This window comes from Cottoperca gobio, chromosome 22 (genome assembly GCF_900634415.1).
Source record: "Cottoperca gobio chromosome 22, fCotGob3.1, whole genome shotgun sequence".
NCBI lineage: Eukaryota > Metazoa > Chordata > Actinopteri > Perciformes > Bovichtidae > Cottoperca > Cottoperca gobio.
Window position 1 is genome coordinate 7912205 of NC_041376.1, and position 16243 is coordinate 7928447.

The 16243-nt window shown below is 41.3% G+C and overlaps 1 protein-coding gene across 2 annotated transcripts in view; it reads right to left on the reverse strand.

Moving 5' to 3' along the window:
* rps6ka1 (ribosomal protein S6 kinase a, polypeptide 1) overlaps positions 1-16243 on the reverse strand; it is a 42890-nt gene that overhangs the window by 19121 nt on the left and 7526 nt on the right. The gene's annotated exons all lie outside the window — the stretch shown is intronic.

Sequence of the window (16243 nt, forward strand, 5' to 3'; positions counted from 1 at the left end):
ATACAGCTACGTCATTCTGTCATAATGCAGTATTACACACATGTGTAACTGTGAAGTCATTCTGAAAAATACTGCTTTCATACAAGGTCTTATTTTTTGGTCATTTTGACCATCAATCCCGACTGGTACAAGGACATCGTACTCACCGAGTGCTGAGATCTGAACAAATACTAACATAACAAAACATAAACACATAACACAAATAAACATTTGGGCTTTGTTGTAGCAATGTCGCCATGTATCCAGATCCCAGCCATGACTTGGGGAAGTACAATGTTATCATAACCGATAGAAATTAAGGCTGAGTCTACTAACATACGACTTCAATAAACCTGAATCTGCATTTAATGATCGCTTGCAGCAAAATCGATGATTTTGAACTCATCTGAAAACTCTTGATGGAGAGATGAAAGAAAGAAAACAGAGAGCAGTGAGGTGAACTCTACAGCTGATGGGCAAGAGGAAGGAACATCAGAGGTTATATTGTGCACAACAGAATCCAAAGATTTAGAGCCCCCTTCTAGCACAGAGGCAGGCTGGGTAATTGGGTTGTAAACCATCACACTCTGTGTGTCTGTGTGTGTGTGTGTGTCTGTGTGTGTCTCTCACCTAAACTGCTGCTGCCATTAACATCAGTTTCTGTTGATGATACACTCAGATAAGAGGATAACCGCTTGACAGGCGCTTCAATCAAATGTTACAGACCCCCCAACAAACAAACACACACACTGCACTGAAACCTCACGAACAATCACTGATTTACTTCCTCCAAGCACTACTGCACACACACACACACCCCTGCAGGGCCTACAGAGGGAATCAAAACAAGGTCTGTTAGCTACTGCAAAGAATAAGGAGCCTTTTTAATTTGCATCAAAAACCTTCTGGAGAGGCTCAATTAACTTGCCGCATAAACATAACTCTGACTCATACTTGATAAGACATGATTTATGGCGTGTGTGCGCTTTTTGCTTGCATGTGCATGCATGTTGAAAAGCCTAAGTAAGGTAATAGATTTTTTTTATTGTAACTAGAAGATTGCGTGTGTGTGTGTGTGTGTGTGTGTGTGTGTGTGTGTGTGTGTGTGTGTGTGTGTGTGTGTGTATATATGTGTCAGAGCAAAGTCCAACCGGCCTGCGTAATGAAGCTGATTTTCCATTCCACACTCTTGTTAACTAACTAACTTGACTTGTAGGAGTAGGAACACTAAGAGTAGTTTATACATAAAAGATTAACTAAATGCGGCTCAGACTATTCACTGAACACCATTGAAAATCAGAAATCACAATGTCAAACATCTTTTTTGCAAAACTTTTTATGACCTTGCTAGAAAAACGAATATTCAGGATGTGACAAAAGTCGCTCAGAGTTGATTTAAGGCCGTCCTCGCTTTTGAGTGACTGCACTTCACAGAATGGGAGAAAAGTTTGGCTCAGAAACTTTGCAAGAACAAAAAGCGTACAGGGTAGAACGGGCCAAGGACACAGTCTTAACAAATCATTAAATAACCGAGCTTTATCTGGACTACAAGACATGATGATGTATTAGACTTTAAGGCGCATTGCTGAGCAGGATGATGGAAGATAAGAGGGGAGAGGAAGAGAATGCTGCACTGGAATGTACTGAGTAAAATGATGAGGGGCAGTGAGAGGGAGAGCATGAAAGAGGGCATCTTCAAGCCTCAGTGCCTTTTCTCATTTAGGAGGTATGTGCGTGCGTGCGTGCGTGTGTGCGTGCGTGCGTGCGTGTGCATGTGCGTGCGTCATCAGGGTTCCCTCCCTGTCGTCATCGAAAGTGCTGCTGGAACACCAGAGTCTTCTCAATGTGCCACTTTGACAGAATCCAGAGGCTGTGTCCACTTCATGTAATCGCCATAATCATTTTTAATCGTCTGATCAAACAAGAATTAAATGCAATAACTGGCAGGTCTGGTTGTTCCTCGTCAGCAAAATAATCAAATTAGCCACTGCTGCTAGAACTGACGCAATCAGTCATGTGTGATGTAAGTAGATGGAGAGGCAAAGATAGGGGGGGAAAACGGCAAATCCGGAAAAGAGACACAGCAGATGCATTTAGGTCAAGTGTCGACACGGACGTCGGTAGCCTCATAATGATGATTGAAATGACAAAGGCTGCTATTGACATATACAGTAGAAGGTTGTTATGTTAGAGCGATTTCATATTTTACAAAGCTAAAAAAAAATACATATAATTATAATGCTGCAACAAAGTTTAGATTATTTTCTTGATTAATCGTTCAATTATTCTGTTTATATTATGTCAAATAGTGAGAAATGCCAACCATAACTTCCAGGAGACCATGGTAAAGTTGTGGGGTTCCCTGTTATGTTCAACCGTCCAAAACCCAAATATATTCACTTTACTATCTTTAAGACATGTAAAGAATATTTGGAATTGTTGGTTGAAAGATGTAATCAAGATTACCAAAAGAGTGTGTTGTGTTGTTTAAGGACCGATACAAAATGTATTTAAAAATCATACTGAATAGGAGAACAAATCTGAAAACCAATTGATAAAATGGTGAAGCCACAGAATGAACAGGAACATGTATACACAATATACAGATTCAAATTATAGACTATAGAATAAAGTTCAAATTAAAATGAACATCTGGGTTTCTATAATCTTACATTGCTTTTTAGTAAACACAATACAAATATAGTCTGATAAGTGAGTCAACAATCGTGTGGACAGACGAGGCTTTTCAGCAGTTTAATGTCTTCTGTTGCAGCACAAATGCTACAAGAGGACTTAGGGGTGATAGATTTTGCATCATATTTACTCTGTTATACAAGTTTATAACTGTTGCTGTTGTTCAAGGAAAGAGAACATTCTTGCACTTAACTAACAAATAAAGCACATTAAGTATGAATGAGGACTAACTATTCAAACAAACCAAAGCACAAAGATGCATTTCGCTTAATTCTTACATTTATATTCCATAATCCTGGTTTAATAAACCTCCTTTTATCGTGAAAGGTTGCTTGTTTTGAAGCAGGAGACTCTTTAAATCCTGGCTGATCCAGCCTTGAGCTGCTTTTGGTAACACACACACACACACACACACACACACACACACACACACACACACACACACACACACACACACACACACACACACACACAACGCCATCTCTCTAAAATTCAGTCCTGAATTTTTAAGGATCTCGTGCGGCACAGACATTTGCAGAACATCAGTGAGAACTATCACAGCTTGTCGATACAAACAGAGATGGCACTCGGCTTCAACAAACATCTTATCCTCCCAAGATTATAGTCACAACATTTTATCCTCTAAATCAATTTTACAGTATGTTCTAGTGCTCATGTTTATAACTAAATGTACATATTTAACATGAAAAGTGTATTCGCTCGCCTCTCAAGCAGAAAGTGATACATAAGTGTGAATATGTCATTTCCCTCTTCGTAAAGGCCCTGTCACACAGTTCTGTATGGCAGAAACGTATGCTGGCACATATGAAAATTAGCATATACAACGTATATGAACGTATACAGAGCCTATTGATAGCGTATCACGTACTTATACAAAACGTATCGGAGCAAATGGCCAACGCATTCGACGAATGCCCAACAGATGCATAACGCATTCCTAGCGTATTCCTTCGCCGTATGGCGGAAACGTATGCCAGCGTATACGGAATATTGGCAATACGCTGGTGTACGTTGTTGAACAAGGAGGCCGTGAAACGTTTTTTTGAGCATGTTCAAAAACTGTATAAGTTTTGTATAAGTACGTGATACGCTATCAATAGGCTCTGTATACGTTCATATACGTTGTATATGCTAATTTTCATGAGTCAGCATACGTTTCTGCCATACAGAACTGTGTGACAGGGCCTTTAGTGACTCTTACTTTGTCTATTCACTGATCCCCGTGTAGCAACACTTGTGCTACACTTGACCTTGGTTACATCATGGAAGCGACACCTGTTGCAGTATATTTATATACTTTACATATCAGATGTTGCATTAATAGGCTGTTAAATTTATGCATTTGTTCCATCAGATCTACTGAGAGACATGTAACAGTGTTACTATTTTTGAAAGGGCGTGTTGTCATAGTGTTTTTGGCGTTTAGCTGTTTGAGTTTCCATTGGCCCTTTTTAATTAAAAACAGCTGAACTAACCTTACTGCAGCGAGTACTCAGTAAAAATGAGTATTAGGGCAAAGGTGAATTATAACATTATCATGATGTGTTCAAATGTAATATTGTAAAATTTAGTTTTGGGCCATTAAATTGCAAAATAAATAGCATTCAGTTGTTTGAAGATGTTTTTTCACTGCAATATTATTACAGAATTATGACCATGTTGAAGTACATGGGATGTATTGTTTTGTCTTTGTTTTTTACCATGGTAACGAGTTGGGTATCGAGAATCGTCAAATTGCACTGGTATCGACAACTAAATTTCTGATATTGTGACATATTGATATTAAAAGGTTTGTGCATTGCCTCCCAAATATTCAAACATTTCTGTGTGAGATGACCTGAATGAGATACAGTAAGATGAGGACATATTCCCCTACTGTTCTACATGTACATGAAGACATGAAGGCAGCTGGGCGTGTACTGGAGAGGCGTTTCACAAAATCTGGACTCAGTGTTCATAGATTAGCCTTTCAAGAACACCAAAAAGCCTACTCAGTCACTCAGAAACGCACAAACACAGTTCTACTCCAATATTATCAATAAAAACCCTGGAAACTCCAAGCAGTTGTTCTCCTCCATAAGTCATCTCATCAGGCCACAAACTCTTTCACACACCGACACCACAGAAGAGCAGTGCAATAGCTTTATTACTTTTTTCAAGACTAAAGTCGACACCATCCGCTCTTTTCTCTCCAGCTCCTCCGCTCAGTCTGTCCCTGCTGTCAACCCACAGCCTGGGATTTTCCCGCCTCTTTGCGTCTTCTTGGAGATCTCGCAAGAGGTTGAGGACATCATCCGCAGGATGAAACCTTCCACCTGCGCACTGGACCCTTTTCCCACAGCCCTGGTAAAATCCAACATTTGTGCTCTAAGCCCCCTGATCACCAAAGTCATTAACCTCTCGCTCCAGACTGGTCATGTCCTATCTTCTCTAAAAACTGCCATCATCAGACCTCTTCTCAAAAAAACCACCTTAGACCCGGATGCCCTCACCAACTACAGGCCCATCTCCAACCTGCCATTTTTATCAAAGGTATTGGAAAAAGTAGTTGCAGCCCAGCTTCAGGACCATCTCAAAGCAAACTGCCTCTTTGAGAAATTCCAGTCCGGTTTCCGTTCTTGGCCCCACTCTGTTCACCCTCTACGCTCTCTGCCCCTTGGCCGTGTCATCAGCCAGCATGGAATACCATTCCATTGCTACGCTGATGACACACCGCTATATATAAAAACCGACCCTGATGCCACATGCAGCCCCACTGTCGACATCTTCATCATCATCATCATCGAACACCTGCCTGAGGAGATAAAGGCTTGGATGAAAGACAATTTCTCAATTAAATAGCTCAAAAACAGAGGCTATTTTAGTTGGCGCACCACACCAGGTCCAGTCTTCCCCCATAACCCACATCACCTTTTCTGGTCAAAACATCCTCCTATCACCATCAGTCACCAACCTGGGTGTAAGATTTGACCCTCATCTGACCTTTGACACCCACATCAAGCATCTGTGAAAGACCTTCTTCTACCACCTCAGGAACATTGCAAAACTCCGCCCCACACTCTCCGTGTCAGATGCTGAACAACTCGTCCACGCCTTTGTCTCCTCGAGGTTGGCCTACTGCAACGCTCTCCTCATCGGGATTCCACGCGGGACCCTTCAGAAGCTCCAATATATCCAGAACAGCGCCGCTAGGATCCTGATGAGGGTGCGAAAATATAACCACATCACTACCCATTCTCCACTTCCTCCACTGGCTTCCTGTCGCATTCAGGATCGAATACGAAATCTCCCTACTTACCCTACATTGAAATGCTCCTCCGTATCTCAAGGAACTCCTCCCTCAATAAACTTCCACACGCAACCTCCGCTCCTCTAAAACAACTTTGCTCCACCCCCCCAGGACCAAGCTCTGCACCATGGGCGATCGGGCCTTCTGCTCAGCCGCTCCTCACCTGTGGAATTCCCTCCCAGAACACCTGAGGGCTCCACAGGCCACCGACTCCTTCAAGAAGGAACTAAAAACCTTTCTTTTCACAAAAGCCTTTCTGTAAAATCTTATGTCTGTTGTTGTCCTGCATTTTAGCGCCTTGAGATTGCGATTAAATACAATTTATTATTATTATTATGATTATGATTATTATTATTATTATTATTATTATTATGTAAGGTCTCAATATGTAGAATACAATACCAGCATCTGCAAGCAGTCATTACGTTATTTAGCCTCATAATATATGGCTGTGCATAATCACTGTACGTAATAAAACACTGGCTGCTCAGTCCCGTTTTGAGACCTTGCCAAGAAGATGACAGACAGCATAAATCTTTAGGAACAGTATTGATTTTCCGGCTTAAAAAAAATAAAAGGAGCAGAGAAGAACATAGTATGAGGTTTCCAAACTCAATGCATTCTCCCTCCTAAAAGCATCACCATAATTTGTTTTGTGGCAGAGGTTAATGTCTTGCAATCTTACCCGCTTCTAGTGATGAACAATACAACTACTGGGAATTATTTATTCTCCGACAACCCTAAGAATGTTCTCTCCAGTGCTCTTTCCCTTTCCTAATCCATCCTGACACGACCCTGCAACTCCTGTGGCTTCAAATGACATCGGAGTCTGTCAACCGGTGGTCTTCTCAGGACCTTTGCTCATGCTGTGACAACAAGGCTGACTTCCGAGGTTTTGAGAAATTACCAACTAAGAGTTAAAGGGTAGAGAGAGAGCGAGAGCGAGAGACACTCTATGAGTCCCTCTGATAGGACCAATCTTATTTTGAGTTGCATAATCCGCACAAACTATTCCCTGTGTAAATCAGGTTGAATTGGGGTGTATTGACGAGCATTTATGGTTAACTGTTGGCATGGGCATTAGGCTTATGTACATTAGCAGCTTTACAGGAAGTGGAAAACAGCAGGAGCACCATGTGGGCAGGATTTTATTATCATGATGAAATACTGTGTAGGCGTATTAACAATTCAATGCATACACAGACTTCTATTCTTGAGTCGACAAAGTTTTCACTTTCATCGAAGATTGAACTACAAGTGGAGACTTTAATATCTAAATCTACTTTCAAGGAAGCATCCTTCCTTCGATATTTCATCAAAGTAACACACTATTTGATTAATCTGGATGTCTTATTTTGATTATGAAAACTGCAACGGCCATATTCTTTAAACTGTCAACGGCAACAATTGTAATTTAAATTGTGCTGCGCATGCACGCTCTTGGGTGTATCTTTTTATGAACAGCTCTCTGCTCATTAGCTGGTCGCCACTCACATACCCAGGAAATTAAGGTTGATGCTGAGGTATGAAGGGTAATAATGCATGCTACCAAAGAAGGAAAAGGATACAAAGAAAAAAAGTAGTGCGTCATAGGGGGACTGCAAAGTGCACATAATCCTGCTCAGTCATTTCAGAGAATTGTTAACCATCTGAGTCATGTTAGGACGGGAAAACGGTGGACTATAACGCTTCTGGGAATGACAAATGATGAGCAGTCCAACAGAAACAAACATTGTCACATTGTGCGTGTGGCTGCCTCCTAGGTGTCCTGTCAAAGTATGATCCAATACAATGCTCTCAAACTACAGATTGATATAATGACAGAGCTGTCAGCGAGACAATGCTATAAAAACACAAACCCTAGAGCTCACACCCTGCCTCTTTCTATTCTTACTGGCTGTCAGTGTTTCCCACATCTGTGATGAGCACAAGCAAAGTCAGCTCTGAGTCTTTGCCACAGTGCAGGTATCAGCACTTTCCCTTATTGCAATGTAAAAGTTGAAAAGAAAATGTATTTCCTAAACTGCTGTACCCTGTTCAATCAAAGGCACATGCTTGGAGAAATGGACGTGTACACAGAAGAAGAAGAAAAAAAAACACCCTCATGCAGAAAACACCCAGAGAATAGATTAACACAGCTTATAGCTAGAAACAAACACATCTGGACAGCTGCAACATTTTAGGGTTTATTTTGGCAACATGAAGAATAAACTAAGCACATGGCATATTTGAATGCATGCCCATTTTTATTTATTTTTTACAAGTTCAACCGTGTTCAGGACACACAAACGCAACAAGACACACACAGACACACAGTTTGTGCACTGACTAGACAATAATACATTAAGTACATGTTAGACTACATCCTGAACTGATATAATCACAGACAGCTCTATTCTCTTTACATCCAACCCCTCTGTGTCTCCCGTTAACCCCTCCCTCTAACCCTGCAGTGGAATGTGAAGTGTTTAGCTCTGTCAAGCTCCGAGGCGTGTCCAAACCTTGTTAATACAGGCCTCTGCTCACTGGGGATTGCGACCAAGCAGATGCCGGTATAATGTATTACCCCCTTGGCAAGATTTCATGCTCTTTTGCGAGATGGTGGTTGGGTTTTCTAAGAAGTGTTTGATACTTCCTAGCTCTGAAAATGTGTGTTGGTGTTGTGCAGAGCAGGAAAACGCAACACAGTGCAAGATTGAGCCAGAAGTACAGCTCAACAGCCGTGCTCTGTCCTGATCATCATTCCTTCCATGAAGTTTTATTGTATTTATTTAACCTTTAATATGCTTGGGAAAGTCCTCTGGGCATGTGTGCAATATCCTGTTGCACTGTGATCCAGTTCTACACATTTGCACCGTAGAGACACCAAAATACTTTATTCATGATCACCTATTGAACAACTTAAAATGACTGGGTTGAGTTGCTCACACATGGATGTTTCAGGGTTTTGAGGAAGGAGGAAGCAGAAAGGGGACACAAAAGGAGATGGCATAGAGAGAATTTGCTGACCCTATATTTGAACTCTGGTTAGAAACTCAGATATTTTGAAGTAAACACAGGTTTAGTGATATCATCGTAGTATTTTCAAACAATTCCTGGCATTTATTGGAACTTGGCAAACAGGAATAGCAGATGGTTGAAGCGTATAGTTCCAGATAGTGTCAGGTTATTTATTAAACACAAGAAAACTGATTTATGTGTTGCATTTTGCTATCTAGCCTTCCACGTAGGCTGACAAAAACACCAAGATTTGATGCAACACAACAGTCTGGTGTGAATACGAGCTTCAGCAGGAGCTCGGGGAAAATAATCAGACACATCCACAGCAAAACCGCCCTATGCACAGTCTTAACATAAATCATTCTATTAGTCGGCTAAACCTAATAGGGGCAAGGAAGTTGAGCGGCTTAAAAATGATAGGATGTCATCAAGAGGTAAAATACAAACAGACCCTGCAGGGATGAGAGCCAAGAGAAAATGAGACAGCTGAAGTAGGAATAGAGGAAGAGTTAAGCAACTGAGAAGGAAAACAAAACAATTCAGTTCTTCTTTCTCCTCTGTCGTGCTGTCCTCGGGCCATCTGAGGAGAGTTCAGTGAATTCACCAGATTAAAAGCCCTCAAAGCCATTACTTGCAGTATGCCTACTAAGGAGAGTGCTGCCCATAACAGACAGACACAGAGAGGATAGATGGGAGCAGACAAACAGGAAGTAAACCCCCACAAGAGGAGACTTTATGGGAAATATGCGTATTGGCTTTCTTGCTGAGAGTTTAGAGGAGAAGATTTAAACCACAAAGAGGAAGCTATAGCTAGCAGTTGCTTAGCTTAGCATAAAGACTGGATACAGGGGGAAACATCTAGCCTGGTTCCGTCCAAAGCTTACACAATCTGCCTACTAGCAAGTTGTGGTTTAATCTGGTGGGTTATTTACTGGACAGGCTAGCTGTTTGTCCGGTCTTTATGCTAAACTAAGCTAACCATCTTTTGGTTGTAGCTTTGGATTCAGTGTACAGATGCGAGTGGTATAATTATTCACATCTAACGCGAGGCAAATAAGTATATTTCCCAACATGGTACACTATTTCTTTAACACAAATGTAGCCTACTGTCTTTTGCTTTTTCCTCGTACGGCAACACTTTCTTTTGATCCATTATTTATTTGCTGACAAAGGAAAGAGACTAATAAGCTTTAGCTTTGTCTCTCCTTCCTTCTCTTTTTTGTCTCGCATTATTTTTATATTTGGCTTTTCTACACACCAGTTATAGTCTCTTACTTCTCCGACAACTCTCAACTGTCTTAATTAGTGACATTGGCAGTAACGAAGCAACCACAACTACTCATTAAGAGGCCGTGGTCTCACATAAATCCAAGGATAATGCACAAAGGTACAAACTGGATGTTCTTGCAGCAACTTCCATAGCAGTTGCGTGCACAGCTAATGCCTCACCAATGTGACCTCCAAAGCATCATCTCCAAGTTCATCTTAAAATAGGACGGTAAGTCACATGTGCCAAATGACATTGAAACGCACAAAACCTTCAACAAGAGCTTCAGGATACACAATCGATCACCGCAGCAAACAGATTGTGCAACAGTACGTTAAATCATCCGGACACTCTTCTGCACATAATATTAACTCCATCCAGGATTTCAAGATTGTACACAGAGCGATAAGGAATTAGCGAGGAGGACTTAATGTTTTTACCTCGGTGGAATATGTACACGTGTGTGTATGTAGTAAGTGGGGGGGTGGGGGTGGGTAATGCCACATGAATCAAATGCAAGGTCATGTTTATAAAAGAAAGCAAGAGCAGTTGCCATGCCTACATGCATGTGCACACAGAGAGGCTTATGGTTGCACAAAGGCTATTTAGCCTGACTCGCCAGCCCTACAACGCTCTACGGTAGCCCAGAGGTCAAAAAGCTCATCATGTAAACTGCAATCCCTGCCTACACACACTCTCACCACTGGTAAATATTTAATCAGTCCTGAAAACACTCAATGCCAACGCTGTGCTTAGCCCTCCTTCTGATTAACACACACATGAACAGAGAAGGAAAAAAGGATGCACTGCCATGTGGAAGCCTGCAGTTGATGATCTGAGGATATACGCAGATAAGTCAGAGGTATGTTGCATCACAATTCACAGAGAGCTACAGGAGTGCGTGTTTGTGTGTGCTTCTGCTTCACACACATCATTATGAGAGGCCTATATTGTGTGTCTTAAGCGAGTTATTCTGCCACTTCCTCCTTTTTGGTTTCCTGCATGCCGAGTCTTTCATCAATCACAAAGCTCTGAACTGTTTGACTGCATTTGTGTGCACGACTGACTGACTGGAGGGAGAACTATGCAGGGGCGGCCCACTGCCATTTCCTCTCTCTCCTCTTCACTCTGTACTCTTCTCCTGCAGTCCTTCTATGCAGTTTGCTCCCCCCCTCCTCCTCCTCTCACACTCTTGACTATTCCCTCGCTCTCATCTCCCCCTCCGCTGTGCCCTCTCGTCACTCGGTCAGAAAAGCACAAAAATTGCTCGCTCAGCACCTAGCAGCAGTCAAGAAGTCATTATCTTCATCAGGGAGTACAAAAAATGTCACTGGCACCAATGGAAAAAGCATTACCTCTCCACTTTCTGCCTGCAGGCTTGTTGGGAGTTCATACTCACGCTAGCAGAAATAACAGACATAAAAGCACACACACAAAAAAAGAGGCAAAACTGCATATTAAGCATATTATTGACCACATACTGAGACCTATTAGTCAACGTTAAATATAGGAGCATTTTGCGTGACATTCAACTCAGTTGTTTGAGTATGAAATCCTCACCCTTGAGGGGACTTAAAAATGATATATTTCCATTTATACTTACCCAATAATGCATCATTAACAAGGCCACCTAAAGGACATCTTGTCCTTCAAAGCTTATAAATTGATAGAAAGTTTTAATTCACGTATTGTAACAAACAAGTTTGCAGTATCCTTTTGAATGACTGGTTAGAATTCTGTAGTACTTGCAGGAGAAAACTTTAAAAACTTCCATATCATCCACACATATGCTCAGTTTGTTCCAAACTGGGATATTTTGGGATGTTAAAATAGAAATGTACTTTCCTAGAACTAAAGCCTCTTATTTTTTCCAAAACATGACTATACCATCCCGGTCTTAATCCTCATGCACAACCATGCCGAGCCAAAATGTCAACCAGACACTGACATCCCCGCTGCCACATCCAGAGACATTATTTGTCATGACGGCCCTGCAACAATACGCTTATAATGAATAACACCAGGATGGTTCTAGCAGATGCTTTGTGCTCCTCCCCCTAACAACTACAAAACCTGTGTTCTCAGAGTGTGTCCTGCATTTACAGGAACATAGAAGATCTTGGATTATCCAATTATAATCCTGCTTTTTCTTTCGCCTGGCTGGCTGTCACACTGTGGGAATATTAAAAGTTCTTGAGGTCAGGCAATAATTTAATGTTGTACTAAAAGATGTAATAAAAAGTAAAAGTCTATGATCTGTAACAATCCGTGGTTACCTGAAAGGTTTGTCCTGACTGCTTTAATGGTCACTGTTAATCAAGATAATTTAATATTTTCATTGGTTGACATTTATGATGCACGATTGGGTTAAGTATAAAGTTAAATATCTTTTGAATCCTAACTTTGGTCTGTCAGGAACTTTTTTTAAAGTGGTTTCCAACTTTTGATTGCCATATTGAAAAAAATACAGTAATTCCTGCCAAAGTTTGAACAGTTTTAGTTATTTCACATATGAGATTTGGGGATTTGTTTATTTGGGATACACTGGTTTGAATCAAAATCTGAGGACATCTGGTGAGCGGTTTGCCGATGTTCCCACGCCGCTGTCAATCAAAGCACACCCCCACATTTCTGACGAAGCACATTTGTTGAGTTAATGACGAGTTAAAGAAATTCTTAATAAATCATGACTGAAGACGTTTTTTTTTCTTTGCCGAAAGTTTCTGCTCATTTAGCGAGTGGAGCATTTCATTTAGAACAAGTAAGTGACTCAGCCTCCCTAACAAGGCAAAACACAATTAACAAGAGAGACTATTGCCACTTCATTTAGAGTGTCTATTAGTAACGCAGGCATGCATCTGGTTGGGTAAATTACAACAAGGTTGGGTAAATTACAACAAGGCTGAATAAATTACCTCCTGCAAGCCTCTGCAGGTCTGGAGTATGTCAGTTCAGTGCAGTTGTTGATCTGGAGATGCAGCAGACGAGGAATAGCTGCTCGCTGCCTCCTCTGATTATGTTCTCTTCCTTTTATCAGCTCTATGGATGTAAATGATGCCTTTCCTTAAAAGAGCAACATTTGTTTTCTAATCCTAATCTCATCAAATCTGATGAAATCAAATGGGACCTCCTCATTGGATTACTAACCAATTAAGCATTTAGTTTAAATAGTGAAAATGACACTTTCCCACGAGTCACAGTTATTGTCTTTAAAATATTTCACTTCGTCTAACCAACGGACCATAAGCCAGAGATATTCCATATACAATTATACTTAGAAACAGAGAAATCTTCACATTAGAAAGGCTGAAACCAGAGAATTATTGCCATTTCTGCTTGAGAAACACATTATAAAATGATGTAGATACAGCCCTTTTTATAAGCACACATATCAAACAGTTGCCAACAGCAGCTCAAGTTCAAATATGGCTGTTGGCCTGATTCATGTCCTCATGTAAGGTCACTTTTTACCTACTAGGCCGACACATTTTTACTTCCTGCTGCCAGTCCAGTGACAGACAGCTGAACGCTCACTCTCTCACCTTCCTGTTGCACGTCTGTCTTGGATACTGAGGCCGTCATATCGATTGTTTCAGTTTTTTTAACAAATCTTTCTCCCAGGTATTTTCAAGGGCAATGAGCTTGATGTGATTTGTTGGTAGAAATAGGCCCATTTGCACACTTTGAGAGAGCAGCTCACTGTACGCCTGGCTGATGGCCAGGGAGTAAATTGCTGGGTAATATAATCCCCCTGTGACGAGACAGATCAGATAAGTATCCTCTCAGGTGACTGCTGTCTGATCATCCCATCAATACATCTAACCAGAGGCCATTTGCTCCTCTGTCACACCAGAATCTAAAGTTCTTTTTCAAGTTTGTATCTTTTTAACTGCACAGAGATGATGAAAGCTGGGGAAAAACCACACAGAAATGTTCAATAAAACGATAGTTGGATGTCTTTTTCTCTGTTTTATTTCATTGTAAATTGAATGTCTTTGGGTTTTAGACAACTCAAGCACTTCAAATAAAACATCTTGTGCTCTCTGACGCATTGGTTTTTAGTGTTTTGATTGTGATCCCTTATTGTGAAGAAACATCTTCTTGCAATCCTTCGTCAAAGGTAATTTCCCCTCTCAGATTGTTTCATCCCAATTATTTTTAGAAACTTCAAGGTGTGAAACTATACTGTATTTCACAAGAAAAGACCAAATATTAGTATGAAAAGAAATCAGAAGAATGTAGCTTGTTCTCATTTCTTACCATTGCAATCAACACACAACCCCTTAGATTGATTTCACAATCTCTTGTAAGGGTCCGTCCTCTAAATTAGGAACCACTGGACTAAAAGGATCAATCATTTCAAAATCGATGAAAAAAACAACAGTCACTGGGTTGAAAGCGTGTGAACAGTAGCCTACCAGGGTGCCTTATCTACTGCTTCAGGTTAATGTCTCAGAAACAGCATGGGAGGGACAAAAGTGGCGCTACAAGCCGAGTAATATGCTCTTGTTTATTCACCAATTTTTTACAGCATGTGAAGAGAACAAAAGAGAGAAAGAGAGCGAGAGAGCGAGAGAGAAAGAGAGCGAAAGAGAGCGAAAGAGAGCGAGAGAGAGCGAGAGAGAGCGAGAGAGTGGGAGCTGTCAGGAATATGGCTCATTAGTGCGGCAGATGTCTCCTCCAGGAGCAGAGGACTGACTTGACCTCACTGCCCTCAAACCCACAAACACACACACACACACACCTTAATGCTAAGGACAATCACATTACTGTTTTAAAGAATATTTCAGGTTTAAACGTTAGTTCAGATAGTAAGGGCAGGCACTCTGTCCCTGCCTCAATCGTTACACCCCCCCATTAGGTCTGCTGGAGCCAGGTAACTCCCATGGCTAGAGTAGATAACAGCAGCCATTATCAAATTCCCAGCAATTAAACAGCAGCTCGGCATTGATCGCCGTAGCGCCTGGTTACAACTGCCCTGCCTGCATGGTGCCAGAACGGTCTGGGGACGAGGTCTACCCCTCCCCCCTCCACGACAACAGTGATCTGATGCCCAACATACTTTTTTTATACTGACTTATTCTCCCAGGCAAAAAAATCCCTTAATGCATTTGGAGGTCATCTTAACTAACACAATTACATAACTAATCAGATTAGTGAAATACTCCCCGATCAATTAGCACAACATGTGATGTACATAATTACAGCACTGGCCAGGCCTGAGTGATAATTAAACATAATTGACTTTCAGCAGCGTCATATTGCGATTATATGATTAGGGATGTACCAATTCAATACGCTTGTATCAGCGCCGATAACCTTACTTTGTGGATCGGGTGTCTGCCATGATGTCACCAATACAGTTTCTTTTTCAGCAGCATCTTTCAGTCACATGTATTATGACAAGCTGCTAACTCAGGTTTTTATTGACCATGTCTGGCATCATGTAATCTTACATAAAAATGAATTCCAAGGACCTCACAGTGCACAGGGGAGTAAATGATTTGAAACAAGTTTTTTATGTGTGATTTTGCAAACATTTGTATCGATAATGTCCTTATCTATGTTGTGCTAATGATCTCAATCATACTGCCGATCCTCCTAACAAGCCTGCGTCTTTTTTCTGTTGCCATCAGTTATGGCTTTGATCAGTGCGGCCCCTGTGTGCTGACGCCTTTGACTAAAATCCCTCTCTTTCTCATCCAGCTCTCCCTCAGTCATAGCACATTGTCCTGAACTGAAAGAAAAAGAGGACATTGCTCTTCAGACTCTATCCCCCCCCCTTGAGAGTGAGGACAGATTTGAAAAAAAAGAAAAAAAGAAAGAGGCTAAGCGAGAAGGAACAGTTCCTTGTCCTCGGCTACATGGCTGGAGAGTAACAGTCTACAGGAGGAAACAGGATCACGTTTCAGAGCAGGACAATAAAGCGCAGAGGCCAGCCAGGAGGCAGGAAAGGGCTGACTCGATAATTCTCAGTGTGCGTTTCTGAACGT